Source organism: Macaca fascicularis, chromosome 6 (assembly GCF_037993035.2).
Source record: "Macaca fascicularis isolate 582-1 chromosome 6, T2T-MFA8v1.1".
Lineage (NCBI taxonomy): Eukaryota > Metazoa > Chordata > Mammalia > Primates > Cercopithecidae > Macaca > Macaca fascicularis.
Window position 1 is genome coordinate 33,177,032 of NC_088380.1, and position 23,456 is coordinate 33,200,487.

At 42.9% G+C, this 23,456-nt stretch overlaps 1 long non-coding RNA gene across 1 annotated transcript in view; it reads left to right on the top strand.

Annotated features, from left to right (window-relative positions):
• The window catches only part of LOC135971255 (uncharacterized), a 126,442-nt gene extending 115,419 nt beyond the window's left edge, over nt 1–11,023 (top strand). The window contains exon 4 of the long non-coding RNA XR_012413608.1: nt 10,882–11,023. This is a non-coding gene — a long non-coding RNA (uncharacterized lncRNA). The remainder of the gene's footprint in view (nt 1–10,881) is intronic.
• The last annotated feature ends 12,433 nt before the right edge of the window (nt 11,024–23,456 follow it).

The following is a 23,456-nucleotide window of genomic DNA, read 5'->3' on the forward strand; positions in this document are numbered from 1 at the left end:
TTACAGGTGTCCCAGCTAAGAATTATGTAGGGTTGAAGGAAAAATTGTTTTTTCTTCCTGGAAAAGTAAAGCTCCCTGAATCTTCCTGTGACTATGTATATATAATAGAAAAGAAATACAGTTTACACACACACATATACACACACAGAATTCTCACTGTGAGTATATAAATTGCTGAATTTTCTTTCAATTATATATACAGAAAAGAAATATATGTGTATATATATACTACCTGTGAATATATGAACTTTCATTTGAATGTGTGTGTGTGTGTGTGTGTGTGTGTGTATATTTTTTTTTTTTCCCCTTTTTCTCCCTGTGAGCCATTTTCTTCCTTGTTTGGTCAGCAACCACAGAGGCACCCAGAGATAAATCATGCTGGGAATCCCATTTCCCTTCATCAAGATTAGCCTAGGGTAGGTAGTGTGACCCAACTCCAGATGATAAGATAAAAAGGGAAGTCTGTTGTGCACCTGGAAAATATTTTTTTTTTTCTTGAAGAAAAAAAGTAGAGCCTATCAGGCAAAAGCTTTTTTCCTTATGCCTCTACCTTCCTTTTAGGCATTAGTGTGAAGACAGAGAGCTTGGCATGGGAGCAGCCATGATGTGTAGGCCTAAGGACTTGCTGCAGAGAGGCTGTCAGAGAGGGTCTGTGTCCTTGATGATTTCACTGAGCCCCTGATTCAGTCCTGGGCTGCCAGCTTCCAGAAGAAAAAAAAAAAACCAAAAAACAAAAAAAAACATGTTATTTTATTTTTTAGAGCAATTTTAGATTCACAGCAAAATTGGGAGGATGATACAGAGATTTCCCATAACCTCCTGCTCCCAAACGTATCGGGAAGTCGAAGTCCACCTCCAATCCTCCTTAAGCTCTAATGCGGGCTCTTCTGCTGGATCTAGAATCCAAATTGACACAAGGCAGATTAACTAGAGAAAAACATACACATTTTATTAGTTTTACTTGTCCATGGGGATCTTCACAAGAGAGTAAAGTCCAAAGAAGTTGCCAAAGAAAGATGCTTTTATACTTTTATTATAAGTGGCACAAGGGCAGATATAACCAGGTCTATGGGCATTTGTGTCTTTCTACAAAGTCAGGTTTTCATCGACACTGTCTCAATCATAGGAGCCACGAGTCCATGGAGTCCCCAAGGAGGCAATTCTCCTAGTACTTCCGTTCACTCAGTAGTTAGAGCTGCATGCACACAGGCTCAAGCCATTCCACCCGTCAGTCAATATTGCAAACCATACATAATGATACACTTAATCAATATATATGTTATATATATGTTACAGATAAACATTCCACAACAAAGTAACGTTTTACATCAAGAGAAAAGGGATAGGGAAAGGGTTAACAAACCAGCCCAGGAAGAGTGATATAGACAAAAATAATATCCTGGTCTGGCCTGAGAGGTCCACAGGTCTTGCAAGGGGGAGACTTTGAAGTGGGCAGAGCCTTTGCCTGGCAGATGCTAGGTGCTTATCACAAGTGACAGCAAGATCATGTCTTTCTTTCTTTTCTTTTCTTTTTTGAGGTGGAGTTTTGCTCTTGTTGCCCAGGCTGGAGTGCAATGGCACGATCTTGGCTCACCGCAATCTCCGCCTCCCGGGTTCAAGCGATTCTCCTGCCGTAGCCTCCTGAATAGCTGGGATTATAGGCATGCGCCACCACGCCCGGTTAATTTTGTATTTTCAGTAGAGACGGGGTTTCTCCATGTTGGTCAGGCTGGTCTCGAACTCCCAACCTCAGGTGATCCACCTGCCTCAGCCTCCCAAAGTGCTGGGATTACAGGCGTGAGCCACCGCACCCGGCTGGTGTCTTTTTTCTTTTTTTGTTTTTGAGACAGAGTCTCACTCTGTCGCCCAGGCTGGAGTGCAGTGGCATGTTCTTGGTTCACTATAACCGCCTCCTGAGTTCAAGCAATTCTCCTGCCTCAGGGCCCTGAGTATCTCGTGTAGCTGGGATTACAGGTGCCCGCCACCACACCCAGCTAATTTTTGTATCTTTCGTAGGGATGGGGTTTCACCATGTTGGCCAGGCTGCTCTTGAACTCCTGACCTCAAGTGATCCACCCGTTTCAGCCTCCCAAAGTGCTAGGATTACAGGCATAAGCCACTGTGCCTGGCCAAGAAGATGTCTGTTAAGATGGTCATTTCAAGCTGCTGAAGTCCTGCTCTCTTCCTGGACACAGAGTCCTCCAGTAAGGACTGATAGTAGAAGACTGTGCTTGGTTATGTCCATATTTGGATGGATTCAATCTTTATTAATCAGACGAAACATCTAGTCCCTGTTGGCAAAGTGCCTTGTGAAATGTAAGATGGAGTCTTTTTCTAAGATGGAGTTACTTATGTCAAGGGTGCCCTACACAACTTTTAAGACACAGAACAATAAGTTTGAGAAGAAATAACAGGACAAAGAAAACCAGAAAATCTGGCTAGGGGCAGTAAATTTTCTAGGGGAGTCACTAGGAGATATATTGGGAAGGTGCAAAACTAGTGAAAGATAAGAATTACTTCATTTAGTGCGTGTGTGCGTGCACGCACACACACACACACACACACACACACACACACTTAGGGTCTCACTCTGTCATCCAGGCTGGAGTGCAGTGGTGCCATCATAGCTCACTGCATCCTCAGTTCTGGGCTCAAGGGAACCTCCTGCCTAGGCCTCCCAAAATGCTGGGATTACAGGCATGGGCCACTGTTCTCAGTCCCTGTCAAGTATATTTATTCAGGTCCATTGCAGCCCTCAGTGCCCAGTGTCTGGTGATAAGGCCTATATTCTTGCCCTGGTGTGGCGAGGGTACCCCTCCCAGAGGAGTCTTTATGGCTTGCTGTATGCAGGAAGAGAAATGTCAGCTAGGCTTTTCTGAAACTACAGTTCCTCCAATGTTTTCAGCATGATGTACACAATATACCAATCCAGCATGTTTTGGGATGTCATGTCCTTCACTCCCTCACATGTGTAGCCGCCAGTCATCAACATCCCCTACCAGAGTGGAACATTTGTTATAATTGACGAACCTACCTCGACACACCATAATCACCCAAAGTCCTCAGTTGACATTAGGGCTCACTCTTGGTGTTGTGCAGTTTATGGGTTTGGACAAACCTGTAATGTCATGTATCCACCATTATAGTGTCATACAGAGTAGCTTCACTGGCTTAAAAATCCTCTGTGCTCTGCCTAGTCATCCCTCTCTTCCCTGTAACCCCTGGCAACCACTAATCTTCACTGTCTCCATAGTTTCTCCTTTTCCAGAATGTCCAGACTTCTTTTTTGTTGCAGATGAATAAAGGTCTACAATGCTTAAGCCACTGTTGTTCAGGAATTCTGCTATTCGCAACCAAACACATCCTAACTGAATCATTTCCCAACTGGATTTTAAGTTCTTTGAGGCAGAGACATTGTATTTAATTTATTTGTATTTCTCATAATACTATGGAAGATTTTCTTATGTAGGGTAGGCACAAGTTTAATAAGTGAATGGATAAAAGGACAAATAATAGCAATCCAGTCTGGGCATGGTGGCTCATGCCTATAATCCCAGCACTTTGGGAGGTTGGATGGGAGGATCACCTGAAGCTAGGAGTTCAGAGGCTGTAGTGAGCTCTAATTGTACTACTGCACTCCAGCCTGGGCAACAGAGCAAGAACTCATCTCTTAAAAAAAAAAAAAAAAGGGCAATCCAAAATACTCTGGCTCCTAAAATATGGGTCAGTTTGGCTGTGGATTGGGTGGCCATCCTGTAGTCAGACCCCACATTACAATAGCCTAATGAAATCAACAAATCTAGAGCTGGAATGGACTATACTGCTCAGGGTCACTGAGCCCAACCCTCTCATTTTACAAATAAGGACATACATACACAGTGCTTAATCGATATTTGTTAGTGACAAATACAGTGCTAGGTCACCCTGCTCCCAGGCTAGTAATCTTTCCATTACATCGTGCTTACTTATCTTGGCTCTTGGTTCCAACCCAGGCTCCTCCATCCCAGAATAGCTCCAGGCTCCCCACATTAGTGCTCCAATAATTGTGGCCTAGGCCTACTTGAGGATCTAGCCAACCGTTCTGACTTTGAACTACTAGCAACGGCCAGCAAGTACAAGGGGCTTGTGTAAGCATTACGGAAATGCTTGGGAAGGAAATGTGGGGTTCTAGCAGGAGTTATAGTTTTAGGGCAGACTTGAACAAGATGGGAGCAGACAGGTAGGTGGAAGGCAGACGTGCCTTCCCATTTATCAAGTTCCGATCATCTCAGAGAGGCTCCCTAGGGGCAGTTGCCTATCTTTCAGCCCTGATTCAGATCCTATTGTACTTGGTAGGTTGTAGGATTACTCTGATGGTCAATTGTATGTGTCAACTGGGTGAAATGCCAGTCTAGATGTTGCTGTGAAGGTATTTTGGATGTGATTAACATTTAAATCAGTAGACTTTGAGTAAAGCAGATTACCCTCCATAGTGTGAGTGGGCTTCATCCAATCAGTTGACAGCCTTAAGAAAAAAGACTGAGATCCCTCAAGAAACAGAGAATTTTGCCTGCAAGCAGCCTTGGACTTGAGCTGTAGCATCGACTCTTCCCTGGGTCTCCAGTCTGCTGGTCTGCCCTGCAAATGTTGGACTTGCCAGCACCCATAATCTGTCTCTCTCTCCACGCTCGCGCGCGCACACACACACACACACACACACACACACACACACTCACTATATCTTGTTGGTTCTCTGTTTTTTGGAGAATCCTAACTAACAAAGCTACCCTGAAGTCTAAAGATGTACGGCCATTGTACTCCTTATCAGTTGTTAGGGTAGCTATTTACAACTGGTGGGGATGGCTTAGCCCTCAGACTCTGTCTCATTGGGGACCAACAGGAAGCATGGAAAGAAATACAGTGCACCTTGACAGCCCTGTTTAAACAGCACCTGGAATCGTCAACAGCCTGCCCTTAAGGAACCTTTTTTAAAGTGGAGTTTTCTTTCCCCATTGTAGCTTTCTGTCTGTTCCATTCATCCTTCTGCTGTGGTTTGCTTTTCTCACTCTTATGGGAAACCTGCAAAACAGCTGCCTCCCCGACATCCCGGACTTCTTCACAGGGAGATAGTCAAAGAAATGATGACATCCCTTGGGAATTAATGGTCCATCTCCGTTCATTCCCAGAGCTAATCACTGAGCCAGCTATACAGGAGGCATCGGGGAGGTGCTTTAAGGATGCTCAGAGACCTGGCTTGAAGCAATGAAAAATGGGTGTTACTGACAGGAGAGAACTGCAGAGCAGTAACTGCAGGCAGAACTAGCATGGGTGGGGATGGGGGCTGGAGGAAGGGGAGATGGTGGGGATGGCAGGCCTGTGCCTCCTTATAAATAGCAACTCGATTACCTTGACAGCCATAAGACAGGACATAGAGGCTGCAGAGAGGGGTGGTCCGGACAGGCGGTTTCTCTCCATGCAATGTACAATGTGCACCACGTTGCACTTCCTCTTTGGTGTCAGAGGTAGTTAAAGGCCTATTATCTATGTGACTACCATGGACACCAGATGCGTAAGAAATGATGCTAATCACTTCCCCACCTTGTTGTGAGCATCCATGGAAAGGATGTTGCGTTGAGGCACTTGAACCTGCACCAGCGTCCATTTTACCATTATCTTTGGTTCCTATAAAAAACTAACTCCTTTTTTTCCTCTATAAATTACCCAGCCTTAGGTTTTCTGTTATAGCAACACTAAATAGACTAAGTATCAAAGTCTAAACAGGAATTTTTTTCTTATTATGATTAAAAAACATATAACTTCTCTTGATAAGGCTGTCCCAGAAAAAAAACAAAACGGTCTGAAAACAGGAGAAAAAATGAATCCAGGGTTATTTGATAATTACATTTTAAGCTCATGCTCTCTACAAGGGTTGGGAAGAGGTGCCAATTGATATTACTATATACAATAAATGTACATGTATATTGTATATATTACTATAGACAATAAAATTATATATAGTGTATATATAATTTCATATATATAAATATAAATAATTTCATTTATACAGCACACATATATATGAACTTTTTAGGTCTATGCAAAGTTCAACACTTTAAAAAAATTGTCATCTATCTAATGATCTCCATTGAGAGTCCCTGAATTGTAGATTTAAAAAGATGTAGCTGTTGGCATCATTTTCAGATAAGAAGGGTGGGATGAGGGAGCATCTGCAGGTGAGTTGTTGTGGATGGAGAGGCACACGGTGTTTTGGAAGTCTCTGTGAGGGGCATAGCGAGCCCCCTGTGTCTCCCCTTCTCCACTAATTTAGGGCTTCCATATAATATATAAAAATCCATTTGTAATCTGGTTTTGGTTATTATTCTAGGGTAACTGGAATGATGAGTTACTGTTCCGTGACATGTCATTTTGAAGAATACTATTGCCTTTCTTCTCATTCAGAGTTAACAGGAATTCTATGATGGGAAAGTTACTTCGATGAACTCAGCTGAAGCACTGATAACTCCCCAGAGCTGTGGTTCTCAGTCAGGGACTATATTTGTTCCCAGGGAACATTTGGCAATATATTGGGACATGTTTTTGGTTGTCACAGTTGGGGCAGAGGTATCACTGACATACAGTGGGTTGAGGCCGAGAGTGCTGTCAAACATCCTGCAATGCAGAGCAGAGTCCCCACTGCCAAAGACTTATCTGACCCCAAATGTAATGTTGTCAGGGTTGACAAACCCTGCCCAAGAGCCAATCATCAGTCTTTCAAACTGGCCCCTCTTCCCAACCATTGTAGGGAACATGAGCTTAAAGGGTAATTATCAAACATTCTTGGACTCATTTTTTCTCCTGCATTTTCAGATTGTTTTCTTTTTTTCTCTGGGACAGTCTCATCCAGAGAAGTTACATGTTTTCTAGTCATAACAAGAAAAAACATTCCTGTTTAGACTTTGATGGTTAGTCTATTTAGTGTTGCCATAACAGAATACTTAAGGCTCGGTAATTTGTAGAGAAAAAAAAGTTTATTTGGTTCATGATTCTGATGGCTGGAAAGTCCAGGATTGGACATCTGCATCTGGTAAGGGCCTCAGGCTGCCTCCACTCATGATGGAAGGTGAAAGGGAGCTGGTGTTTGCAAAGATCACATGGCAAGAGGAAGCAATGGAGAAAAGGTGATATGGTTTGGATGTGTATTCCCGCCCAAATCTCATATTGAAACGTAATCCCCAGTGTTGGAGGTGGGGCCTGGTGGGAGGTGATTGGATTATGGGATGGCTTTCTCATGAATGATTTAGCACCATCCCCCTAGGTACTGTCTTTGTGATAGTGAGTGAACTCTCATGAGATCTGGGCATTTAAAAGTGTGTAGCACCTTCCCTACTCTCTCCCTCCTGCTCTGCCTTTCACCTTCTGTCATGAGTGTAAGTTTCCTGAAGCCTTCACAGAAGCCATGCAGATCCCAGCGCCATGCTTCCTGCACAGCCTGCAGAACCATGAGCCAATTAAACCTCTTTTCTTTATAAATTACCCAGTCTCAGGTATTTTTTATAGCTATGTGAGAACGGACTAATACAGGGTGGGAGGTGCCAGGTTCTTTTTAACAACTGGCTGTCTCCCAAGAAGTAATAGAGCTAGAGTGTAACTCACTCACCCTTGAGGGAGGGCATTAATCTGTTCATGATGGATTCACCCCCATGACCCAAATTAATCCCACTAGGCCTGACATCACCATATTGGGATCAAATTCAACATGAGTTTTGGGGGGCAGAAATAAGCCATATCTAAACCATAAGAGATACTTTCAATCCTTATTTCTTTTTCACCTTTAGCTTTGTTTTTACCATCAAACTAGCAAAAGAGCCATGCACAGGCAGGCCATAGAATCCAGGTCACAGAGGGGTATGAACAGCAAGGCCTCCTGGGTGCCTCCTGTGTCCTCACGGAGATCTTCTTGAGGTTCCTGTAGGCCTGCTGCAGGGAGGAATTCCCTGGGGTGGGTCCTCCTTTTTAAGACACTTGAACTTTGATGACTTGAAAGTTAATCTAAAGAAGCCGGGCGCAGTGGTTCACCCCTGTAATCCTAGCACTTTGAGAGGCCAAGGTGGGCAGATCACCTGAGTTCAGGAGCTTGAGACCAACATGGCCAACATACCAAAACCCTGTCTCTATTAAAAATACAAAAAATTAACTGGGCATGGTGGCAGGCACCTGTAATCCCAGCTGCTGGGGAGGCTGAGGCAAGAGAATCACTTGAACCTGGGAGGTGGAGATTGCAGTGAGCTGAGATTGTGCCACTGCACTCCAGCCTGGGTGACAGAGCGAAATTTCATCTCAAAAAACAAAAAACAAACAAACAAAAAGGCCAGGCGCAGTGGCTCACGCCTGTAATCCCAGAACTTTGGCAGGCCGAAGTGGGTGGATCACGAGGTCAGGAGATCGAGACCATCCTGGCCAACATGGTGAAACCCCGTCTCTACTAAAAATACAAAAATTAGCTGGGTGTGGTGGTGGGTGCGTGCTACTTGGGAGGCTGAGGCCCGAGAATCGCTTGAACCCAGGAGGTGGAGATTGTAGTGAGCCAAGATTGCACCACTTCACTCCAGCCTGGCGATAGAAGGAGATTCCATTGCAAAAAAGAAGAAAGAAAGAAAGAAAGGTAGGAAGGAAGGAAGGAAGGAAGGAAGGAAGGAAGGAAGGAAGGAAGGGAAAGTTAACCAAAAGCAAAAGCAAATAGTAGGAGACATTCAGCTTTTGTTTGAGTGCTCCCCTGGGTGAAGGAATGCCTTGCTTCATCAAAATTGTGTAGACTCAGAAATTGAAATGTCTTCAAGGGCTCATAATAGGAGGAAGGTTGGTAAATTATACAGCTTAAAATGGCTTCCTTCATATTGTTCAGGGTTTGGTATACTCCTCAAGACCTCAAGACCTTGCTTATCTATAAGCTCTCCAGAGCTGGGGACTGGGGTGAGAGAAAGTGAGGTGCCTAGTGTGCAAAATTTAAGAAGTAAGGAGGTACTTAGGGTGATGCAAGTCCAGGGTCAGTGTGGGCACCAGGCACCTCCCTTGCTTCATCTGAGCCCTGATTTTGAGGCTCTCCAAACTTTAGGAGGAGCCAGAGCTGCCTTCTATGGCTGGAAAGGACACAGGAGGGTATAAAAGGCTTGGAAGACATTCCAGGGCCATGAATAATCTTTTTGTTTTCTTTCTTTTTTTTTGAGACCCAGTCTCACTCTGTTGCTCAGGCTGGAGTGCTGTGGTGTGATTTTGGCTAACTGCAACCTCTGCCTCCCAGGTTCAAGCCATTCTCGAGCCTCAGCCTCCTAAGTAGCTGGGATTACACACATGTGCCACCACACCAGGCTTATTATTATTAATATTATTATTTGTATTTTTAGTAGAGATGGGGTTTCACATTGTTGGCCAGGCTGGTTTTGAACTCCTGCCCTCGGGTGATCCACTTGCCTCAGCTTCCCAAAGTGCTGGGATTATAGGCATAAGCCACCACGCCCGGCTGCCGTGAGTAATCTTGAACCATCTTTTGTCTAGATTTGGAGATAAACCCTTACTGGGTCTCTTGGTCTCAAAGTTTCCCCCCAGCTCTGACGCAGCCTGTTTGTAGTCTAGAGTTATTTTACCTGTTCCCCATGATGTCTGTGTTATCTTTCCATTTCCAGATTGTTTATACTCTTCTTTTGGGCTCTCCAAGTAATATTTCTCTTTTGGCCTTCTGAATCCTATGTTTCTCAGTTTGCTTGCTCCTTTTTCAAGGCAATTGCCAATGTGATCACCCTTTTTTATTTCCTTGCACTTAATAATTTCTAACTTACTATTTATGGTAGGCTGAATAATATGTCAATCATATATACCTTATAAAGCAAAAGAATTTTTTTTTTGCAGATAGGATTAGGTTAAGAATCTTGAGATGGAGAGATTATTTTAAATTGTCTGGATGAGCCATAAGTGTAATCACAAGTGTCCTCATAAAAAGGAGGAAGAGGGAGATTTCATTATGAAAGTAGGAGATGGGACACAGAAGGAAGAGCCTAGAATGATTCAAGAAGGGGGCCATGAACCAAAGAATGCAGGCAGCCTTCAGAAGTTAAAAAAGGACGATGAATTCTCTTCTAGAGCCTCTAGAAGAAACCAGCCCTGCCAACACCTTGACTTTAGCCCAGTGAAACTGATTTTGGACTTCTGACCTCTGGAAATGTAAAACCTTAAATTATTGTTATTTAAAGCTACTGAGTTTGTGGTAATGTGCTACACCAATAATAGGAAACAAATATAGTATCTTTATGTCACAGTAAGTAGTGCAAATGCATTTCTAGACTATATACTCCACGAAGGAGTTAGCATCACCTGGGGTTAGCAGTGCTGGCTCTGGAGCAGTCAAACCTGGGTGTAAATCCTGGCTGATCCCTGTAGTAGACATTTGCCCATCTTTGTCTACCCAGGCTTTTGAACTTTCTTCCTGTATGAGGCAGAATGTGTTAGTTGCCTTCCTACTGTTCACTCTTCATTTTCCATTACTAACAGCATCCTAATTTGTACAGGGTGATAAATTTCACCATCTTAGAAATAATCAAATTTTAGTCCAGGCACAGTGGCTCATGCCTGTAATCCCAGCACTTTGGGAGGCCAAGGCAGGAGGATTGCTTGAGCCCAGGAGTTCAAGACCAGCCTGGGCAACATAGTGAGACCCCCCATCTCAAAAAAAAAAAAATCCTATTTATAAAAATAAAAAAAAAATTTTACAGTCTCCCTTGAAATCACAAGCGGCCACTGAAATCGTTCTTGCCAAGTGGTCATTTCTGGGAGAGACTTCAGAGGGGGCCTAAAAAGGTGTTAGTTTGACTGGCATGTGCCTTTGTCCTTTGACTTATCTTTCCTTCACAGAATGCCACACGCTAAGGATGGTGGCGTGGAAAGGAAGATATATCTCGGGTCGCTAATGGAAATGTGAGGATGATCTTCTAGCTCTGGACTGTATCCTCAGGCTTCTTGCTTTGTGAAAAGAATAAAGGCCTACTTTGGTTAAGCCACTGTTTTCTGTGTTCTCTGTTATGTTAACCTCATAATTCATTATTTGTTTCACTCTAGTGGAACTTACCAATTTCTATTTTTGATTCTAGTATTCTAGTACATTGTATATGTATCTGTCAACAGATTCTAAACTCCCTGAAGGAGACAAATTACCAGTGGATAAGAACACAGCCTCTGGAGTCCAATAGACCTGGCGTATTCGTTAGCGTAAGTGGTGCTAGGTGCTATAACAGATAAAACTCAAATTCTTTGTGACTTCACACAATAGAACCTTATTTCTTCACTCATATGAAGTTGTTTTTTTTTTTCTATTTGAATTTTTCACATTTATTTAAATGCAGTTTTCTGTTTAATTTTAACTTGCATGACATATAATTTATGTTGAAAAGGACTCGATTAATATATTCTTTCTTGCTTGCACAAAGAAATCATGAATATATGCTAGACTAACTACACTATATTAACTCTGAAATTAAATGGTGATATCAGAGAAAAACTTAACTATCTCTTATCACCAGAATCAATTAAACACAGTCATAAATATAACATTAATTATAATTAAAGAACTTAATCCTATTTACCACTTCAGATTGAATTGTAAGTTTTTCACTCACTAAAATGAAGTTGTTTTTAATACACATTGCCATTTATGGACATAGGCTCTTACCTTCTCATGATTCTTTGCTGCTTAATCTGGCTAGAGTGGTTTCCTGATGTACACATTTTTGAACTCAGAGAGAGCTACTTACTAGATTGAGCTATGAGAAACTGATGACATATGAACATAAATACTGTCTAAAGATGGCAGTTTCACATGATTATACCTAAGTTCATGTGTGATTTTGAGCAAGGGACTCTTTAAATCCATTTCTTTAGCTATAAAATGGGGTGCCAACACTCATTCCCTCCAAGGAGGTTATAAAGATCAAATAAGAGGATGTATGCAGAGAACTTCGCATACAGGCTGATACAGAGTCAGCGACTCAAACAGGTTAGGTATGATTTACCCAATGACTAGCACAGACTCTCTGGCACATACTAGCTATTCTTTAATTATAGGTATGCATGCATGTATGTATAAATTGAGATAGAATTCACATACCATAGGCTGGGTGCGGTGGCTCATGCCTGTAATCCCAGCACTTTGGGAGGCCAAGGCAGGCAGATCATGAGGTCAAGAGATAGAGACCATCCTGGCCAACATGGTGAAACCCCATCTCTACTAAAAATACAAAAATTAGCTGGACATGGTGACACATGCCTGTAGTCCCAGCTACTCGGGAGGCTGAGGTAGTCTCCTACCTCATTGCTTGAACCCGCTCTCCTATTCTCATCGCTTGAACCCGGGAGGTGGAGCCTGCAGTCAGCCGAGATTGCACCACTGCACTTTAGCCTGGCAACACACAGAGACTCCATGTCAAAAAAAAAAAAAAAAAAAAGGAATTCACACACCATAAAATTCACCCTTTTAAAGTGTACAATTCAGTGATTTTTAGTATATTCACAGTTATATACTCATTATCACTGATTCCAGAACGTTTTTATCACCACAGTCAGAAACCTCATACCTGGCTGGGCGTAGTGGCTCACGCCTTTGGGTGGCCAAGGCACGCGAATTGCCTGACGTCAGGAGTTCAGGTCAGGAGTTCGAGACCAGCCTGGCCAACATGCTGAAACCCCATCTCTACTAAAAATACAAAAAATCAGCTGGGCGTGGTGGCACATACCTGTAGTCCCAGCTACTCGGGAGGTTGAGGCAGGAGAATCACTTGAACCCGGGAGGCAGAGGCTGCAGTGAGCCGAGATCACGCCATTGCACTCCAGCCTGGGTGACAGAACAAGACTCTGTCTTACAATAAACAAAAGGAAACCTCATACCTGATAGCAAGACTCTGTCTCTATTTAACAAAGAAAAAAGGAAAAAAAGAGAAAAGAAACCTCATACCCATTAGCAGTCACTTTACCTTTCGAATGAATCATCCCTTTGTTTCAAAATGGCTGGCACAGTACCTTGCTCTTCAAATTCACTCTGTATTTATTGATTTTATTGGAATCTCCTGTAGAGTTGACAAAACAGTTCTTGTTTATTCAACAACAATGGATAGTATGTCATTTAATTTGTCATTTAATATGTATGTGTGTGTATGCACACACACATACACACACACACACACCCCCACCCACATTTATGCCCAGGGAATCAGATTCTCCCACATCAAAATAATAAAATGACAAAAATAATAATAGCAATAATATTGCTGATAATAATCCTGGTTGTGCATTTAAAATGACACAAGGAGGTTATTGTAATATGATGCCATGGGGCTTTCCACCTCTGAGAGAATTCACAAGGGAGGCTGGAAAGAAGAGCTCCGGTTTCCATGTTCTCACATGCAATCACCTTTTTTCTCTCCCTGTTGGCAGTCACTGCAGCTCAGGCTGCTGAAAGAGAAGAAACTGAGCCAGTGTCTAAGAGGGTGCCTCGAAAGTTACTCGATTGTACTAATCTTTTGATTTCAGAACTTTTATAAATAGCACTCCTTTGAACACACACAAAGAAGGGCAAGTCAAAGTGAAAATAGCCCAGTTCTTCTTCTCAGCTAAGAATGCCTACTTTCTGTACCTATTAGATGCGCCACTGGGGGACTTTGCTTGATTCTGTTCAGAGTCACAGCTGTAAAAGCAGGTGCATTTTTTGCCATTTTACATTCTTAAAGAAAAGTCATCCTGGAAAACAACCCAATTTAGTATTTACTTTACTCTGCATGGTTGATGGTTTCAAAAGATTAATGTTTATTTTGGGAACGGTTCATTGTTTTTATCTTTGAAACAGCCAATTTCTCTTTTGCACCTGCTGTGGCTATGAGAGCACTGTGCTGGCTTGGGTCCTTCATTAAAAGTGTGAGCTGCTGTCAAGAAGGAGAAAGAAATACTGTGCTGAAATATATTACCGTTTTTTTTCCCTTTCTTTCTTTCTTTTTTTTTTTTTGAGACAGGGTCTCACTCTGTTGCCCAGGCTGGCCAGTGGAGCAATTATAGCTCACTGCAGCCCTGACCTCCTTGGCTCAAGTGATCCTCCCACCTCAGCCTCCCGAGTAGTTGGGACTACAGGCACATGCCACGATGCCCGGCTAATCTTTGTATTTTTTGTAGGTGGGGGTAGGGGGTTCACTTTGTTGCTCAGGTTGGTCTCAAACTCCTGGGCTCAAGTGATCCACTCTCCTCAGCTCCCAAAGTGCTGGGATTACAGGCACGAGCCACTATTCCCGGCCCTATTTCCATTATTTTAACTTCTAATGCCTGAAAATGAATAGATGCAAGAAGAAACATTTAAATGGGAATGTAACTAATCCAATGGCAAAACATTAAAAAAAAAAAAAAAACCAAAAAAACGATTAAAATAAAACTGACCAAAGAAAGAAAGAAAAGTAGAAGTTAAAATGTTTCACTATTGGGTTCAATATACATTATTCAGAAGACAGATACACTAAAAGCCCAGACTTCACCACTACACAATTCATCTGTGTAGCCAAAAACTACTAAACCCTTAAAACTACAAACTTCTGATTTTTTTTTTTTTTAGACGGAGACTTGCTCTGTCACCCAGGCTGGAGTGTAGTAGTGCGATCTCAGCTCACTGCAACCTCTGCCTCCTGGGTTCAAGCAATTCTCCTGCCTCAGCCTCCCGAGTAGCTGGGATTACAGGCGCATGCCACCATGCCCGGCTAATTTTTATATTTTTTTAGTGGAGATGGGGTTTCACCATGTTGGCTAGGCTGGTCTCGAACTCCTGACCTTGTGATCCACCCACCTCGGCCTCCCAAAGTGCTGGGATTACAGGCATGAGCCACCGCGCCAGGCCAAAAAAATTTTTTAAAAGGTCTGGGGTGGACCAGCCAACTGGTTACACAGTTGTCTGGGATCCCATGGAATGTTTAACCTGACCTCTGATGGGAACAGGACATTGAGACCCAGGGAGGTAAAATAACTTGCCCTAGTCCTGTTATGGTCAATATCACTGTAGGTCTCTGGACCCAGCTCTTTAGCAACCTTTCCATGCCTCTATGCAGCTCCCCATGTATCAATTCTCTGAGAGAATGCAGCTTGGGCATCTGTAACTATTAGCTTGAATTCAGGCAGTTTATTACTTCTTCTTGGCTCATAATGTCTAGGACAGCCTTGAATAAGTTCAGAAATCATGTGGCAACAAAATCCCCGCTTGATATCATGGTATATGGGTTATGTTTAGTATTTGCAAAGCAAACAACTGGGATCAAATTCCAGCACTGCTACTTAGCCACTGTGTGACATTGGTGTCTTTGTGTTCTAGGACTGTAATAAATTGTCACAAGCTTCGTAGTTTAAATCAATAGAAATTTGGCCAGGCGAGGAAGCTCATGCCTGTAATTCCAGCACTTTGGGAGGCCGAGGTAGGTGGATCACTTGAGGTCAGGAGTTTGAGACCAGCCTGGCCAACATGGTGAAACCCTGTCTCTTCTAAAAATACAAAAATTAGCCAGGTGTGGTGGCAGATGCCTGTAATCCCAGCTACTCGGGAGGCTGAGACAGGAGAATTGCTTGAACCTAGGAGGCGGAGATTGCAGTGAGGGGAGATTATGCCACTGCACTCCAGCCTGAGCGACAAGAACAAGACTCTGTCTCAAAAAATCAATCAATCAATCAATCAACAGAAATTTACTATCTTAAAATTCTGGATGGTAGAAGTCGAAAATCAAGGCAACGGAAGGGCCATGCTCCTCCTGAAAGCTTTAGGGAAGAGCCCTCCCTTGCCTCTGCCTAGTTTCTGGTGCCTGCCTGCAATCCTTGGTGTTCCTCAGCTTGTAAAATGCATCCAAATTTCCTTCTACTTTCTGTGGTAAAGACACAAGTCATTGTATTTGAAGCCCATCCTAATTTAGTATGACTTCATCATACCGTGATTACATCTGCAAAGACCTTATTTTCAAATGTAGTCACAATCACAGGTACTGAGGTTAGGATTTGGGTAGACTTTTTTTTGGGGGGGTTACAATTCAACCCACTAACTCGGGTAACTCCCTTCACCAATCTGAGTACCGTTTCTTCCTTTCTGTCATGGAATAAAACACCTCTCTCCCGGGCTTAAAGTGAACACACTGAGATGACACGCACAAGTGCCCGGCATATACGAGGTGCTCTGAAGATGCTGCCACCTCCCCCTTGTATGGCTTTGTTCCTAAAGTCAAGTTCAGTGATTGCACATAGTAGATATTCAATAAGTTTGGCAGTTGATTGATTTTCTAAATCAGAAGCGTTAATGCCCAGTGGACTTCTCACCAGAGGACCCAGAGTTCTGGCTATGCATTCTCTAAGTGTCTCTTCATGAGGCAAGACTCTCCCAGTCCCTCTTGGAGAATCACTTTTGATATACTTTACTAGTTCTACGTGCTTTCTCCTTAAACCACCATGGATAGCAGCATCCTTTCTGCATATCTAGGGTTCTGCTTGGATTTAGCAGCAACTCCTTGATAACAAGTTATGAGGACAAAATCTCTGCTTTCTATGTGGAATTGACACAAAGACATTTACACTATTGAATCAAGGCTTCTCATTTGGCTTTATAGGTGAGCTCCTGGTCAGAATACTGAAGAATTAATAAAAATTACATAAATGACCTAAAGAAATGTGAATTTGTATAGATTGTTTAAAATGGGCAAGTTTTATTAGAAAACTATCCTATTTAACAGCATACCTGGTAAATAAGAAAACAAACAAACAAACAAAAAATGGCCAGGCGCAGTGGCTCACGCCTGTAATCCTAGCACTTTGGGAGGCCGAGGGGGGCTGATCACCTGAGGTCAGGAATTCGAGACCAGCCTGGCCAACGTGGTGAAACCCCATCTCTACTAAAAAAAAAAAAAAAAAAAAAAAAAAAAAAAAAATTAGCCAGGCGTGGTAGCAGGTGCCTGTAATCCCACGTACTTGGGAGGCTGAGGCAGGAGAATCACTTGAAATGGGAGGTAGAGGTTGCAGTGAGCCAAGATCACACTGCTGCATGCACTCCAGCATGGGCGACAGAGAAAGACTCAGTCTAAAAGAGATAAACAAAACAAAACAAAAAACCACCAACCAACCAACCAACCAACCAACCAACCAACCAACCAAACCAAAGCAAACAAAACAAACAATAGAAGAGAGAAAAAAGAAAAATATCCTCCAGAAGAGCAGTTCGAATTCATAGAGGGAATACCTTATTGGAAAAAAAGGCTCCAGGTCTTTAGAGAAAAGAAATTAGTAATCTGAAAATATATTTCAGCAGAATCTAATGTGGTAGATGTCTTTAGAAGTTTCTTTAAAGCCTAATTTAGAGCAAGGGCTAAAACGAGAAAGAACAGAAAACTAAACCAGCAGGGCACAAGAAAGGAGAATTGTTGAGGGATTTGCTTAACAATTATAACAGTTGAAGTTCTTTTAGCAAATAAATTAAAAACCCATTGGAGATAAATTATTTACTGATTTATTTACCTTGCTACTTTCTTCTGTGTGTAGATCCCAGTTTTTCTTGTTGGATGCTATGTCCCAGACGGACTTAGTCAGATATATTTCTGCATGAGTTTCCATTTTCAGTATTGTCCTGTTCAGTGATACAAAGTCAACTATGTCCTAGGTTGTGCCATGAAACAATACACTATTTAACTATTGAAGTCTAGGGCTTGACAATCTAGCAGAAGTCACTGAGGAACAAGAATGTCCATATAAGGGGTTACTAAAAAGTAGACCTTTTAAAAAACTGAGAGACCAGAATCAATACACCTGTCTTGGTTTGTTAATCATAGTTAAAATTTTGAAACTGAAAGCAATAAGCTGATCTTTCAAACAACAAATACATTAACTGAAGACACAATGATGTGAAAAGATCACTGTGAAGTACCAGTGGTATGAAAAGTTCAGGACGTCATTGAGTAGCATTGTAATCTTGACCCTGCGCTGCTGGTTTCTCTGACAGTTCAGAGGTGAACATTCTGCATATCTATGATAAACTGTAGTACTCAGAAGGTATTGCCCAATTAAATAATTTGGGTTTCTCAATGCAGGTATCACTTTCTACTGTGATTTCTGGCTAAGCAGGGCTGTTGGCAGATCAAGTTCTTGTTTCAGTTGAGACCATGATGGTATTTGATTGTCTATTCCGTCACTATACCTAACCCATTGGCTGATACATCTCATGCTATGCTTCCTGCGAGGGGTGTGATGGTCAACCAGCCAGCCTAGTGCTGGGCCCCAGCTAAGAGGGGGATACTTGGATTGGATTTTTCAAATTCTTTTTATTGACTATCACAAGCATAGCAACATAGTATGCATGTTAAGTATTGAGCACTCCAGAAAATTTAACACTTAAATAGACTATCTTTGTAACACGTAACACATAACATGTGAAACCAGAACACGTAAATGAACTATCCTCCATAGTAGTCTTCTTGGGACATTACATATTTGTTCAAACAGTGATCCCACATTTGCACTCAACATTTTTCTTTTTTGGAATTGTTACCAGCGTCAATTAGTAATCCATAAAATTGTATCATTTTTATAAATTTCTTAATTACTCATATTACTGATCATGGAACTTAGAAACTTTTTTGCTCTTCACAAATAGAAATTGACTGCAAAAGCTAAAGATTTCTTGTTGCTGGGAGCCTATAAAAGACTATGCCTCAGCTCTGACAGCCATTTTCAAAGAGGAATTCTAAACGTTAACTTTGACCAATGTCAGAATCATTACAATGATTTTGCAGCCTCCAAGAAGATGATTTTTGAAGGAGAAAACACTCATTTGAATATAAGTTGCAGCATATTTACTAGAAAGTAATTACACTATTTTATAGCACATTAAATAAGTCAGGTATAGCTAGCAAGAGGAGTTGTGCTATTCACCTACTAAAAATGGTGTACGTATATTTGCTATTACAAAATGCATTCTTCTATAAAAGGTGACACTGCATTTCTAACGAAAGTTGGATCTAAGAATAGCTCTAGTACCAAGTTCAGAAAAGTCACCCTAGGGGAGAAATGCTTAGCAGTTTGTAATTAAATAGCTTCCTTAAATATATTGCTGTTACTCATTGCATATGACTTTACACCTAATTCATATAATTCATGTTTATTTATAATTACTTGAGTAATAACGAGTATTAAACTTTTGGAATTACGTATTCTCAGCTTTTTAAATGTTGTACTATGAAAGTTAATTTTTGACAGTAGATAAAATACAAGGGTCTGTAGCAACTTGTTTGGTGGAAGAAAATTTTAGCGCGTGGGTCATAGCGCTGCTTTGGGGAGCAAGTTCAGTCCTTCCTTTTCTCCTCTCGTCCATATCAGATTGTCCCCTTTGGTCTCCAGATGACCAGAATTACCACTGTAACTGCTGACAGAGGAATTTTGCTCTCTTTGTTTTTGACTGCCGTTGTTGGCTTTCTGATCTGGGATTATGCCTCATTGAAGCCAAGCCCACATAACACCAGGTGAACTCAGTTGCTGGTTTCTTCCGCTCTGTCTCTAGGCTTAACACTCCAGGGTTTAGCAAGGCAGGAAAGGGAGAAAGTAAATTATTTTTCCCAGCTTTTTCAAAGCCTGTGAAGCAAGCCTTTTGTTTTTTTGACAGAGTCTTGCTGTGTCACCCAGGCTGGAGTGCAGTGGTGTGATCTCAGCTCACTGCAACTTCACCCTCCTGGGTTCAGGGGATTCTCCTGTTTCAGCCTCCCAAGTAGCTGGGATTACAGGCATGTGCCACCATGCTCAGCTAATTTTTGTATTTTTTGGTAGGGATGGGGTTTTGCCATGTTGGCCAGGCTGGTCTTGAACTTCTGGCCTCAAGGGATCCACCTGCCTCAGCCTCCCAAAGTCATGGGATTACAGGCATGAGCCACCGAGCCCCACCCACAAGGCTTTTTTTGCCTTAACTTTTTCTCACATCACTGCATCTGATGGATATAACTCACACCCTACAAAGAGTAGGTGCTCCCTGTGTCTCCTCTTGGGAAGAGTGTATATTGCCCCTGTCTTAGTCTGCTGTACTACAAATACCATAGACTGGGTGGCTTAAACAACAAACACTTATTTTATTCAATTGTGGAGGCTGAGAAGTCCAAGATCAAGGTGCCTGCACATCCGGTGAGGGCCCACTTGCTGCTTTGCAGATGACTGTCTTCTTGTTGTATCCTTACATGGCAAAGAACAGAGAGAGAATTAAGCTCTCTCTTGTCTCCTCTCATAAGAGCATGAATTCATTTATGAGGGTTCCACCCTCATGACTAAGTATGCCCCAAAGTCCCCACCTCTAATACCATTCCACCGGGATCAAGGGTTCAACATATGAATCTGGGGGAACAAACAAGCATTCAATCCATAACTTTACCTGGTACTGTCCTGGTACAGTCTTTACCTGGTACAATCCTTACCTGGTACTGTCTCCCTTCGCAGTTCTTCAGAATCACTAAACTGGAGGATGCCCAGGTTTTTGTTTTATTTGTTTCCTCTTTTGCATGTATGATCCACATGGCCCCATCCTAGGTGTTCCTAAAACCTCTAGACATCCAGAGCCACCATCTCCTTTAATACCCAAATTGAATGGTTGGTGCTACCATTCCATATGCCATAGGACCTCCAGAATTCTCCTTAAGTTTTCCCAAAATATCCTGGAAGAAGTTATGGTCTCCTGGTCATTCATGCTGTGATCTGCTTTCCTGCTTTAGCCTGGATATTAAACCAGAGGCGGCTGACCTCCCTGTATGCCCACCACATCCCTGGCACATAACCCTTTTCCTCTCCCTTTCTTTCTTATTTCCTTTTCTTTGTATGTTACTGGTATGTCTCTTGTGCTACAAACTCAGGCTCTCAGGAAATGTGACTTTCTTGATTTTCTTATGATTGTGTTTAATGATCACCATTTCACCTAGTGGTAAAAGCTTAATCTTAGCCAATTTCAGGTCAAACTCATAATTTCTCCCTTTCCCCCTTTCTCTCCTAAATTCTGACAGAGGTGGGGAGGACTACATGGTGTCAGAGCACCAAGGGTGGTGGTAGAGTTTGGCCTATTTTCCCCATCTGTCCATGACAGCTGCATTAGTCTGTTCTCGAATTGCTATAAAGACTTACCTGAGACTGGATAATTTATAAAGAAAAGAGGTTTAATTAGCTCATGGTCCCACAGGCTGTGCAGGAAGCACGGATGGGGAGGCCTCAGGAAGCTTACAATCATGGTTGAAGGTGAAGGGGAAGCAGGCACGTCCTACATGGCTAGAGTAGGAGGTAGAGAGAGAAGGGGGAGGAGCTACACACTTCTTTATTTTTTTAGATGGAGTCTTGCTCTGTCGCCAGGTTGGAGTGCAGTGGCACAATCTCAGCTTACTGCAACCTCCAACTCCATGGTTCAAGTGATTCTCTTGCCTTAGCCTTCCAAGTAGCTGGGATTATAGACACGCACCACCATGCCCAGCTAATTTTTGTATTTTTAATAGAGACGAGGTTTCACCATGTTGGCAAGGATGGTCTCTATCTCCTGACCTTGTGATGCACCCTCCTTGGCCTCCCAAAGTGTTGGGATTACAGGCATGTGCCACTGCGCCTGGCAAGTGCTATGCACTTTTAAACAACCAGATCTCGTAAGAATTCACTTACTATCATGAGAACATCAAGGGGGAGATATCTGCCCTGAGGATCCAATCACCTCCCACCAGGCCCCTCCTCCAACATTGGGGATTACAATTCGACATGAGATTTGGGCAGGGACACAGATGGAAACCTTATCATTGGCCTTTGCTTAAGAGTTCATCTTGTCTGATTCTTGGTCCTTCTCACATCTTCACACTGGTATTTGTTGAGATGTCCTTTGTTACACCACTCTATGCAAGTCAAGGGTGGTGAGATTTCCTCTTCCTCACTGCAAGGCCCCCCCAGGTCTGCTGGCTGTCAGTGACACATCTGTGCCACTCTTGGCCAAAGAGAAAGACATTCCACTGAGTCCTGCAGTACCCTGGGGGCAACTCTGAACTCGATGAGGCTGCCTGAGGTCTGCCATCCTGATATACCACACAGACATCTCTACCCCAACTCTGTGGTGGAGGGAAAGGGCGCTTGGGTTGCAGAGGACCTCGGAGAGCTTGGCCACCTGGAAAGCAAGGCATTAGTTTGCTTTGCTCTCTCAGATCCCCAAGCCCTCTGGGGATTTGATGCTTCCTTCCTTCCCCAGGGCTGGTATGGGGACAGAGAGCAGAACTACTTCTCTACTCCTCAGACACTGAAGAGGGGCCTCATCTCCTTTCTCTTCTGACCCTTCCCTTTCACAGTAGCAATAATCTCTACAGGCTAGTGGGGTGGGCTAAAAGGAACTGTTTTTGTTTGTTTGCTTTTGAGACAAAAACACGCAGGCTGTCACCTAGGCTGGAATGAATGCAGTGGCGCACTCACGGCTCACTGCAGCCTCGACCTCCCAGGCTCAAGTGATCCTCCTGCCTCAGCCTCCTAAGTAGCTGAGGCCACAGGAGCATACCACTACACCCAGTTATTTTATTTTATTTTTTTTTGAGATGGAGTCTCTCTCTGTCACCCGGCTGGAGTGCAGTAGCATGATCTTGGCTCACTACAACCTCCGTCTCCTGAGTTCAAGCGATTCTCCTGCCTCAGCCTCCTGATTAGCTGGGACTACAGCTGCGCACCATCATGCCCAGCTAATTTTTGCATTTTTAGTAGAGACGGGGTTTCACGATGTTGGCCAGGATGGTCTCAATCTCCTGACCTTGTGATCCACCCACCTCGGCCTCCCAAAGTGCTGGGATTACAGGCAGGGGCCACAGCACCCAGCCAGAAAAAACTTTAATAGCATATTATCTTAAATCTATAATTTATGCCTGGAATCCTTATAGTTTAAAAAAGTCAAAAGCCAAGAATCTGGTCTGTGTGTTCTGGTCTAACATCCTTCTTCTAGTCAAATGATGGGGAAAGGGTAAAAGTCAGAAAGCAGGAAGTGCTAGTAACAAGAGCTACATTGGGTAAGATGTCAAAATAATATCCTGATACTTGAATAAGCCTTTTTCTGAAGCTTTGAAAGAAGTGAGTAACGGAGGGTGTCGACAGCATAAGGCCTTGGAGGGACTGCATTAACAGTCCGGCGTGATACTCCAGGCCTCCAGGAATTTCTTCCTGGCAGTCTCCTCCTCAAGCTCTGTCCCTTTCACAGTTTGTGAGCTAGTTCCCTTCTCAGCCCTACTTCCCAATCTACCTCCCTTTCTGGGACACCTACAGATTCTCCAAATTCAGCACATTCCTTTTTGTGCCACCCTCTTCTTCCAGACCAAGGCTTGGAGTAGAAAGTGGGAGTTATTTCACTTTTAAAGATGCCCTCTAGGAATTTGCCTATAAAAGGAGCTATTCCCCACCCCACAATGTACAAA